Source organism: Mus caroli, chromosome 5, assembly GCF_900094665.2.
Source record: "Mus caroli chromosome 5, CAROLI_EIJ_v1.1, whole genome shotgun sequence".
In the NCBI taxonomy this organism is placed as follows: Eukaryota; Metazoa; Chordata; class Mammalia; order Rodentia; family Muridae; genus Mus; species Mus caroli.
The window spans coordinates 37597288-37607996 of NC_034574.1; the positions used below are offsets into that span (position 1 = coordinate 37597288).

At 43.1% G+C, this 10709-nt stretch overlaps 1 long non-coding RNA gene across 4 annotated transcripts in view; it reads right to left on the reverse strand.

The window, feature by feature from the left end:
* Positions 1-1731: 1731 nt before the first annotated feature.
* The window catches only part of LOC110295223, a 61190-nt gene continuing 52212 nt past the window's right edge, over positions 1732-10709 (reverse strand). For 2 of the 4 annotated variants that reach the window (XR_002378029.2, XR_003836736.1), the window contains 3 exons: positions 7600-7694; positions 6872-7004; positions 4496-4935 (listed from right to left, as the gene is read on the reverse strand). This is a non-coding gene — a long non-coding RNA (uncharacterized LOC110295223). Of the gene's footprint in view, positions 1786-4495; positions 4936-6871; positions 7005-7599; positions 7695-10709 lie in introns of those variants that run through there. The other 2 variants (XR_002378030.1, XR_002378031.2) reach the window with 2 other exon arrangements.

Below are 10709 nucleotides of genomic sequence, written 5' to 3' on the forward strand. Positions count from 1 at the left end.
AGACCTCCAGTGTGTGCATCCGAGTGCCTTCCCCTGGCATCACTCAGGACAGGAGCTGGTAGATGTGGGTCCTAGATGTTTAGTAGAGGAGAGATGGGTAGGTGGCTGGCTGGCTGGGTGAGCTGTTGGATAGTGGGTTAGTTGTATCTACAGGATAATTCATAGATACTGTGTTTCAAAAAAACAACACAGCACCTCAGGCAGTCCATCACCTCAGCTGGGAGTCTACATGGAAGAACCAGCCACAGAGATGAGACTGAATTGTCCTCTGGGGCCACAGTTCCAGAGGTGCAGCTTGTCAGTGCAGAGTTTGGCCTCATTCTCTAACCTCATCTTTCTTCCTGACTCAGTGCTTTACACTGTCTCCAAGTATAACTCCAGCATGGGTGATTTGTGCATATGAGGAGTCCTGAGAGAAAGCTTTCACAGTCTCTAGACTATCTCAGTGGTTGAAGTGGGAACATCCATGTATATATGTTTACACATCTATACATACACACACACACACATAGAGGAGAGGCGGGGGACGTAATGGATTTTAAGCAACTGGTTCATATCTGTGTGGAAGTTGTTTAGTTCAAAATCTATGGCCAGGAGCAGGCTGGAGATTCAAGTAAGAGCTGATACTGTAGCTGCAGTCTGAGGGATGGAAACTCAGGCAGGATTTCTATGTTACTTTCTGAAAGCAGAATTCCCTTACATAAAACTTTAGCCATTGCTGTTGAGAGCTTCAGCTGATTAGCCAAGGCTCTCCCATAACACTACATAGCACATTACATCTGCTACATTTCAAATAAGCTGACCATTGTATATGCATATGTGTATATGATGTATATAATGCATATATACATATGTGTGTGTATGTGTTTATATGTGTGTGTGCATATACTATTTATATTTTTGCAATTACATGTTTACTGAAATATCTAAATGACTATTTGCCCAAATAATTCACCTCTACAGTCTCATCAAAGTTGTACATAAATTATCCAATGTGGGGCTCCCTTATATGATCTTATAGAAAGTTCTTATGGTAGATAAATACAAAGGGGAACTTAGCTTTCAAGAGCCAATTTCTCTGGCCCCTTACCATATTCTGGCAAGGGACCATACATTCTGTCAAGGTAGGATCACTGGAAGTATATAAAGTGCTAATGGGGTGCAAGCCAGCCAGTAATGGTCTTCTACCTTACTCTTGCAGGTAGGAATATGGCACCTGATTAGTGCAGTCTTACACCCAGTTCTGAGCCAGCAGCTCCTGCATCCTGCACTTCCTTAGGAGCCCAAAGACTCTCTAAACACATTCAAAGCAAATTGGCTGCTTCATCCCAGGATGCGGGTTTTTGTTCTAGCATGCCATTCCTGGCTGGACTGGGCCATTCCATTGCCAGGTTGCTTGCTGTTAATCTCTTCCCAGCCCCAAGTCACGTGCTTAGCTGTACTCGCATGTCATGGGAAAGCTTTCCCACACCCCTTCCCTATGTGGGCCAAGGGGAAGCTCCCAGCATCGGCTGTGGGAAAGCCCATCTGGGATGCATCCATCTTACAGCCTGGCACCGACCAATCCTCTGGAGACATTGCTGTTTGACTCATTGACTCACTCGTGTCTAGGCCTGAAAAAAAAAAAAAAAACAAAACGAAACGAAACAGGCTTCTTTTTATTGTTTTATATTTGTTGTTTTAAAACAAAGAATCTGTTGTCTTCTCCAGAGGTCAAACATTCTTCACCTTGGGGGCTTAGGTAGGAGACAGGCAGGGCAGTCTGTTGATAGTTGTTTTCTTCATCTGTGAAACAGAAATGTTAGTACCTGCACAAGGATTCCACAATATCCTGGGGCATACTTTCTTGCCATCTTGTTCTCTGTCGCCTTCTCTGGTTGTAACACAAATTCTTGCGTGAAGTTTTGCTGAACAACATGGCAAAGCCTTGACACAATCATGAGTTCTGATCTGTTAGTAGACAAGGACACTGGGTGTCATGTTATCACCCTTTTGTCTTTGCAGTCGATAGGAGGGAGACTCATTCCATTCCAAACTCATACAGTAGCTAGTACACTTGGACCCTTGGTCATATACCCTAAAATATATTAGGAGAAAGATGTATCTAGGACTATCACAACACTAGCCTGGATAGGCAGGCAAGAGAGAGCTGTAAGATCACTAAGGTTTGAACACAAAGAAGACCATAGAAGGAGCAGGAGGTAGGAAGTTTGCAGAGAAGCATGGGGTGGATATGCAAAGCATCTGGAGAGAGCATTAGATTATGAACCAGCTGGGCAAAGGGGAGAAAGAAAAGGCCATTGCACATGAGAAACCAAACATCAGAGAATCTATAACCCTCAAAGTAGGTATGATCATCAGTGACAGGTAAATGCAGATGAGACCTCACAGAATAGGCAGCCCTCCTGCTACCACTCCAGGGTCTAGGCAGCCAGCCTCTTCTTCCTAGAATACTGCTGCTGACTCTCACCCAATCTGCCTGGTTTTGACCTTTAAACATGCCCCCCCTCCCCCTTCAGCCTTTAGCCTTGTCTTCTCTAAGCAGCCAGAGAACCAATGGCAGCATGAGTCAGCTCACAGAATCCATCTGCTCCAAATCCTACTGCTGTGTTCTGGAATCACTCAGGGGGAAGCCAGATTTGTCACAGGGTTCTTGCAGTGTCCTCTCTGGGACTCTGGGACCTGGCCTGCTACGTGTGCTTACCGTTCTAGCCTGGGCCATCTACTTACATTTATCAGGTGTATGTCTGCTATAGGACCCTTTCCCCCCAGTGGCCCTGTTCATGGAGTATTCTTTTTCCAAAGATCCTATTTCTCTACTCCTTCTTTGAACACTGGACAAATTCAGTATTCCCTGTGAATTCTGCTTCACACATCGCATTTGCTACTTTATTATTTATTATTATTTTGGTGGTGATGTATGCTTTATTATTTTTTAATCACCCACATTTATTTCACCACTGGCAAGCTCTGAGAACAGTTCCTGGCAAACAGGAATTGATAATTAATAAATTAATAAATTGTCTAAATCCTAGCTTAAATTCCAACTATTTATGACCTACATGTCTTGAGTATATAGATCAAGCTTTCCATTGCTTATGTTTCTCATACCGAAAGTGGGAAATTTTGGTTTGTCCCTCATAAAATCGGTATGAGGCTTCACTAAGAGAATTGTATATGGAAATCTCTAGCATAAAGTAGAATTTTTAAAATGTGAATTTTGTTGCAAAACTTCACAGATGGTACTAGCATGTCTTAGAAAAGAAATCTGCTTGTTTTGATATTTTCAGCAGAAAGAATCAATAAACATTTGTAAATACCAGCTCAGCACTGAGCCCAAGAAGCCCTCTTGGACAGAGGGTAACTGCCCTAAAGAAGCAACAAAGCCTTAAGAGAAACAGATCCAATGGTTATGGTTTACACTTCCCAGGAGAAGTATTTAGAAGGTATAGGAGGAAGGAACCAGCAGACACACTTCTCTAATGCATATTTGAACTAACCAGACAGAGGACATACTGCCAACAAGGCAGAGGACCTGGGCAGTCTTCACCCAACTTCCCCTGGTGGTAAAATCCTACACACCCACAGTGCAGCAACAGAATCAGGGCCTGCCATTGTTTGTATGGTAGCGAGTTGTAGCTGTCAACTTGCCTGAATTGAGAGCTAGCTAGCCTGCTAGTGAAGTCTACTTCTGGGGCATTTGTGGAAATGTTTGTAGACAGGATTGGGATGAGAGTTGGGAGAAATAGGAGGGCAGGGATCTGCCTTTGGTGTCAATGGGTACCTGTGCACTATGCAGTTGGCCAGGGATGAATGGAACATAAGATTCCTCTTCTTCTCATATTCATTCAATATCTCTCTCTCTCTCTCTCTCTCTCTCTCTCTCTCTCTCTCTCTCTCTCTCCTCATATTCTCTCTTTCTGTCTCTCCCTATCTCTGTGTGTGTGTGTGTGTGTGTGTGTGTGTGTGTGTGTGTGTGTGCCTGCCTGTCTCTGTCTCCCCCACATTCTTCTGGTCTTTGGACATCAGCTCTCTAGGCTCTCTAGCCTTTGGACTCCAGTACTTGAGGTCTCTGGGTCGTAAGACCTTTGGTCACCAACAGAACAGCAGCACTAGCTTCCCTGGTTCAGAGGTCTTTGGACTGACATAAAGCCATGCTACCCGCACCAGCTGAGCTCTAGCTTTCCAATGGACTATTATGGTTCTTCTCCACATAATCACATGAGCCAGATTCCTTAATAAATCCTCACTCATAGATCTATATTTTATGTCTCTGTCTATCATGTTGCTGCTTTCCCTGGTACAGTCAGTTTTAACTACAGCAGTTACTCAGATCTTATCTGCTTTCACATGCAGTGTGTGTGTGTATGTGTGTGTGTGTGTGAGCACACATGTGCATGTGTGTGCCTGAGAGCTATGTACACATACCTACATAGTACTGAGATTTTTAAACATAAAATTGAAATGTGAAAGACAATTTAAAAACTCACAAAGCTGATGAAAGTGTGTTTATTTCTCATATCACTATGAAGAAACAGATTTAATGTCATGTTACAAATAATATCATGAAACTCAGACAAAAAGCCATGAGACTTACTTAAAGGGACACAGTTCTTAGGTGTCAAGTTTGGACTGCAGGTCTCTGAAATGCAGCTTGTGCAGTCTGAAGACATTACCTTAAGGATGGCAGCAGGGAGGGAGGCAGCCTCGGGAGGCAGTGGGGCTTTGTCCCCATATGTAATTTACTACAGACAGGTTTGCTGGGTTTCTTTTTCCCAAGCAACCGATTGCAGGTTTCCTTAATTTTGCCAGAACATTGGAGTTCTCGCATATTTTTTTTTAAAGCAGGAAAAATGAAGCCTGTTTCTCCCAGGAAGCTCTGCTGTTCTTACACAGCCAGTTCTCAGTCACCTCTTTGGGCTGCCAGCTAGACTCCTGCAAAGGGAAGAAAGCAAAAAGGTTTCAAAACCGGGGGCATGGAGGAGGCGCAGCAGCCTGGGAAGAGTCAGGGGAAGAGAGTGACTGTTGTCCTCCCTCTGAAGCTCCTTTTTGTGGCCCAGTCTCACTGAAAGCAGTGGGATTTGAACCTCAGCCAAGACACAAAGGGCTTTTTTTTTTTTTTTTTGGCGAAGAGAAGCAATTGTGGTCACTATGGGCCAAAACCGGAGGGAAGCATTTTGTGTGGTAACAGGGGCCTAGCGTTGGTGAGTGCAGGATGTAATTTAATTCTAGGATGCACCTGTTCTATTTTAGGCAGACCCCTGTGATGCAGAGACTGCCCAGCCCCCACAAACTCCAAAACTACTAGAAGCATCACGCATTCCGGGCATTCATTTATGTTATCTCTCACTTCTTTGGCTGTATAATTTAGTAATTAAGAATATAGCCTTGAGCTAGATAGGTGTGCACACCTGCAAATCCCACCCAGCAGGAGGTTGGGAGAAGAGGCCCCTGAACTAAAGGCACCTGGGGTTGGGTAGATAGCAGCACCCTGTCTGAAAGCAAAACTAAAACAAAGGTAGCCTTGAAATAGGAGACAGTTTCATCAGTGCATGTTAGTCGGCACTAATTGTCTGGCACTTCTCAAAAGCAGTAGGGCGGCAGGGAGTCAAAGCCCTCTCTCTCCTCAAGGTCACCAGTGGCTGGAAAGCAGAAAGTGTGTGTGTTGGTGCGGTGGAGGTGGACAGTAATCGTGACAACTAAATTAAAGGGTGTGCTGGGGTGTTGGGTACTGGGCGGGGGGGGGGGTGTCGCAGAGAAAGGGGTCTAGAGAATATAGAAGACTTTGGATACACCACAGCATTAATGTATGCTTATCAAAGTAGACCTCACTGAGAAAGCCTCATATGAGCAGAAACTAAGGAGGATGTGAGGGTGGGTGGGCCCGGGCCCTTTACATATGGAGGAAAAGGTGAAATTACATAGTGAGTGACATTACAGTTAAAGACAGGACTACGAGGCAAGAGCCATGCCTGCTTCATTCATGGTCAGTAGTGAAACCCAGGAGGTAGGCACAGAAAAACAAAGGAATGAGGAGCAGGGGAGAGGCAAACCTCGGGGAAGGACCTTCAGAGGCACTGTAGCCATGGAGGGTTACCGCCCTTACTAGATTATGTGAAAAGCCACAGCAGGGCTTAGCAGAGGGGTGTCATGATATCTATCATGTATAGACAGATTTACTCAAAACCACATGAGCAGATTTTAAAGGTGTGAATATCAACCCAAGGGAAACATGGAGATGACTATCACAGCTACACTGAGGAGACATGACTTGGACAGCAATGCAACAGGCCACAGCAGTATTAGTGGACAATGATAAGTAGCTGGACTCAGTACACATTTTTAAAGCACAGCCAAATTTCCAGTGAGCTGACTGGAGGACCCAGGAAAAAGGGTGACGTCTATGGTGATTCTTAATAGCCTGAACCAATAGAGACTATTAAAAAGCTTATTAAAATATGATCTTGAGGTTGAAGTGGTAGCTTCGTCATAAAGTATTTGCCTAGCAAGTATGAAGAGATGAAGTTAGACGTTCCAGAACACACATAGGAAGATAAATGGATGTAGAGGTCGTGTGTTTGTAAACTTAGTGTTGGGGGATGGATGGGTTGATCCTTAGAATGCACTGGCCAAAAGAGAACCATATCCCCAATCTCCTCCTCTATCCTCATGCTGCCACTCTCAGTTCTATTAACATCACCATCATCCTCCCAGGAACCTGTTAACAAACTCAGGATTCTATTTTGGAGTGGGGTCTCTCTCTATCCTTCAAAACCTATCAATCAACAACATAGAGTCCATACTTGATACCAGTTATTTTCCATTTCTAGCCAAAGATGCTGTTCTGTGGCTCTAGTTCTAGCAACCTTACCTCTAAACTGTAGAGTCCATCGAATTCCCATCTCAGTCTCTGGTTATTTCATCTCTGAATCCACCTTTTGTAACTCTTAGTCAGGTGCAACATTGATCTCCCTTGCTGTTTCTCTAAGGACATCAGTTCTCCACTGTTGGTGGGATGCAATCAGAAGCTTGTTTCTCATTTCAGTTCCTCCACAATTTGGATTCTATATACTCTCTATCTCTGGCTCTCACTACTCCCTTCTATAGGTTCAACATGTATGTTTAAGAAGATAAGCCACCCTCTATGGGACATTATCCCCTTTGCCTCTGGCTTCTTCTATATATGGTATTTGCCCTAAACTGTCCTTCAGGGCTTTTGGCAAATGCTTCTCCTTAATGGCAACCTAACTGGACATTTCTCTCTCTTCTCCAAATCCATACAGCACTTGCAACTGGACATTTATAATGACTTGAATTTGACATGCTCTAACTTTCCCCTGCCTATTGTTCATCTCCAGTAATTCTGGCAATTATTCTGCTTGATTAGATAACACAAATTGCCCCCATATTTTGATGGATTAACACTGTGAAAGTTTCTTTCTTTAATGTGAATGTAGTAGGGGTTTTCTCTCTTAGTGGAACTCCACATCGGGGTTCAGGGCTACCATGTCGCTGCCAACTTGTAGTAGAGTCTTCTGCTTCTCACCACAGAAATAAAAACATGATAGAATGACTTGGCTATGTATATTGTATACTCACTTTTCATTCTGAAAACCAGTCAGCTGGTCTCTCTCTGTACCAAAACAAAAAGAAGGTGTAGTCCTCAGCTGGGCAGTTCCTTCCAGGAGTCTTCTCTAGAATGTTACAGAAAGAAAAGCAGAATGGGGCATGGATAGAGCTAGAGGTGAAAATGTTAAAAAAAAAAATTGACCATTCATTATAGTATGCTTTCTGTGCTGGGAATTACAAGTAGATACAGCTCATATTGATATAGCTATAATTTTCAACTCAAAGTAAAACATTATGTATATAAATACACACTATAAATACAACAGTTTCTTGTTTGTTTGTTTGCATAGGATCTTTCTATTTAACTCTGACTGACCACGGGGTAGACCAGAATACCTTGAACTTGTGGTTCTTTCTTCTACCTCCCAAGTACTATGATTACAGGCATCTGCTATACCAGCAATAATCCTCATTATCTTTAATAATTTACTTTTAGTTTATGAGTGTATTTTGCCTATATGTATGTATGTGCACCATATGTATACCCGGTACCCATAGAAGTCAGAAAAGAGTATTGGATCTCCTGGAATTCAAGTTATGGTTAGAGGCCTTTATGTGGGTGCTGAGCACATAACCCAGGTTATAAGAGCAGTAATCTACTCTTAACCAGTAAAGCATTTCTCCAAACTTGAATTTTTGCTTTTGAGATGGGAGAACTTAATGCTTTTAAAACTATTAATGAATAATAATAATAATAATTAATAATAATAAGCTAAATTCCATGAGCATTACTTGTCAAATGGACCAAAGAGCTCACATGAAACATTATGCAAGTTGATAAAGTTGTTGGTCAAGGCTTGAATCTATCTAGGCCTGTCTAACTCTAAAGCTCATGTTCTGTTCCAGCTGTTGCTACATCAATGTTTTCTTCATCTTTTGTAGGTATCTCACAGGGTAATAGATGCTAACATTTAAGAAGTGCTTCTTCATAGAGAACCCCCATGGAAGAGGGGAAGGAATTGGAGGAGCCAGAGGGGTCAAAAACATCAAGAGAACATGGCCCACCAAATCAACTAAGCAGGGCTCATAGGGACTCACAGAGACTGAAACAGCAAGCATGGAGCATGCATGGGTCTGTGCTACATCCTCTGCAAATATGCTATGGTTATTAGCATGCTGTTTTGTGGGGCCCGTAACAGTAGGAGTAGAGTTGTCTCTGACTCTTTTGCCTGCTCTTAGAACCCTTTTTCTCCTGCTGAATTTCCTCGCCCAGCCCTGATATGATGGTTTGTGCCTATTCTTACTGTAGCATGTTATTCTGTATTTGGTTGATATCCCTGGGAGACCTGCTCTTTTGTGAAGTGAAATTGAGGAGTGGATCTGGGGAAGTAGAGAGGTTGAATATGGAACTGGGGAAAGTAGAGAATGAAAAACACTGCCATTAGGATGTAGCATATGAGAGAAGAATAAAGAACTGATGTGCTATTTTTTATTTCTTTATACATATATTATAACTCACACAATATAGTGGTTTATATCTATATGTATATGTACATATATGTGAATATTATATATAAGTAATGTATGATTATATGTATATATATGTGTGTGTATATAACAATATATACACACATACACACACGTACATTTTACACAATATATCCCACAGACAGGAAACAGTTTTTGGGATGGCACTAGCTCCAGTTGTTCAGGGCCCACATGAAGACCAACCTGCACATCTGCTACATATGTTTAGGGAGAGGGAGGTCTATGCTCAGGCTGTGTATACTCTTTGGTTGGTGGTTCAGTCTCTGAAAGCCCCAAGGGTCCAGGTTAATTGACACTGTTGGTCTTTGAGTGGAGTTCCTATCCTCTTTGGAGCCCTCAATCCTTCCACCAACTCTTCAATAAGAGAACCTGAGCTCCACTCACTGTTTGGCTGTGGGTCTCTGCATTCATTCGAGTCAGCTGCTGAGTAGGACAAGCAGAGTATCATTTATAGTGTCAGGGACTGGTGCTTGCCCATGGGATGGATCTTAAGTTGGGCCTAGTAGTCCCTCAGCCTCTGCTCCATCCACTATCACTATATTTCTTGTAGACAAAATAAGTTTTGGGTGAAAGGTTTTGTGGGTGGATAGGTGTTCCAATCACTCTTCTGGGGTTCCTGCTTAGCTACACATATTATGTATGTTTATATGTCTACACATATATCTCGTTTAAGGCCTTACAGAGAACCATGCCCTGAGCATATGAGATGAAGCAGCCAGAGGTTGAAGCATGGCTTGCCACCTCTGCTAAATCTCCAGGTTGGTTGAACTGTTTGTCTGTGTTGGCATGAAACAGGGAGATCACCGAGGCCAGAACTCTGCTGTATTCACCAATGTATTCCCTGTACCTAACATCGACTGATAAATTCTGATTAACACTTATCGCATGAAGTGATGAGTTCAGAGGACAAGATTATTAGCAAGAAATGCCATGCAGCTTAGAGGCTGAAAGACTAGAGAAGAAGTGACGAGTCCTGTCGGAGAAAGGCAGCATTTTAAGAAGCAAATGAAAGTCCAAGTGTGGTGAACTCTCACTGTTTGTCTTTCTGGGAAACTCCTGTGGTTCTGGCTGTGCTCCAGCGCTGGAGAGTCACATGTGGCAAAGAGACCATTCTACTTCACCTAGTCCATTGAGAATGACCTTCTAACCCTCTTCTGGTGTGCCTCTCAGCCAAACATTGCTCAAACACCCCAGAGACGGGCAGATGTTTTTCTCTTTGCATCAGAATCTTGGTGAAGACATCTGAGGCAGAAGGAAAACCCAAGTTGATCCAAGCTCATTTATGATTGGAACACCACCAAAAATGGAGCCCACTTGAGGAAAACCTTAGGATTTCCTGATGGGGTGACACTTATTCACAATAAGTAATTAATATTTATGACAGATTGTAAATAATAGAGATGCAGGCATGCTGGCTACAGCAGTTAATCCACCCAATAGGAGGCAGGTACTTATTTTGTTCCAAATAAAAAGAAGTGGGCGCGGGACCTGAGACTGCATTAGTTAGGGAAGCAGAAACCGGCCTGAGTAGGGCCACAGGCCTCATCTGGCCAGAACAGCACTGGTGTAGCTAGAGTGCAGGGTCGGCTGAC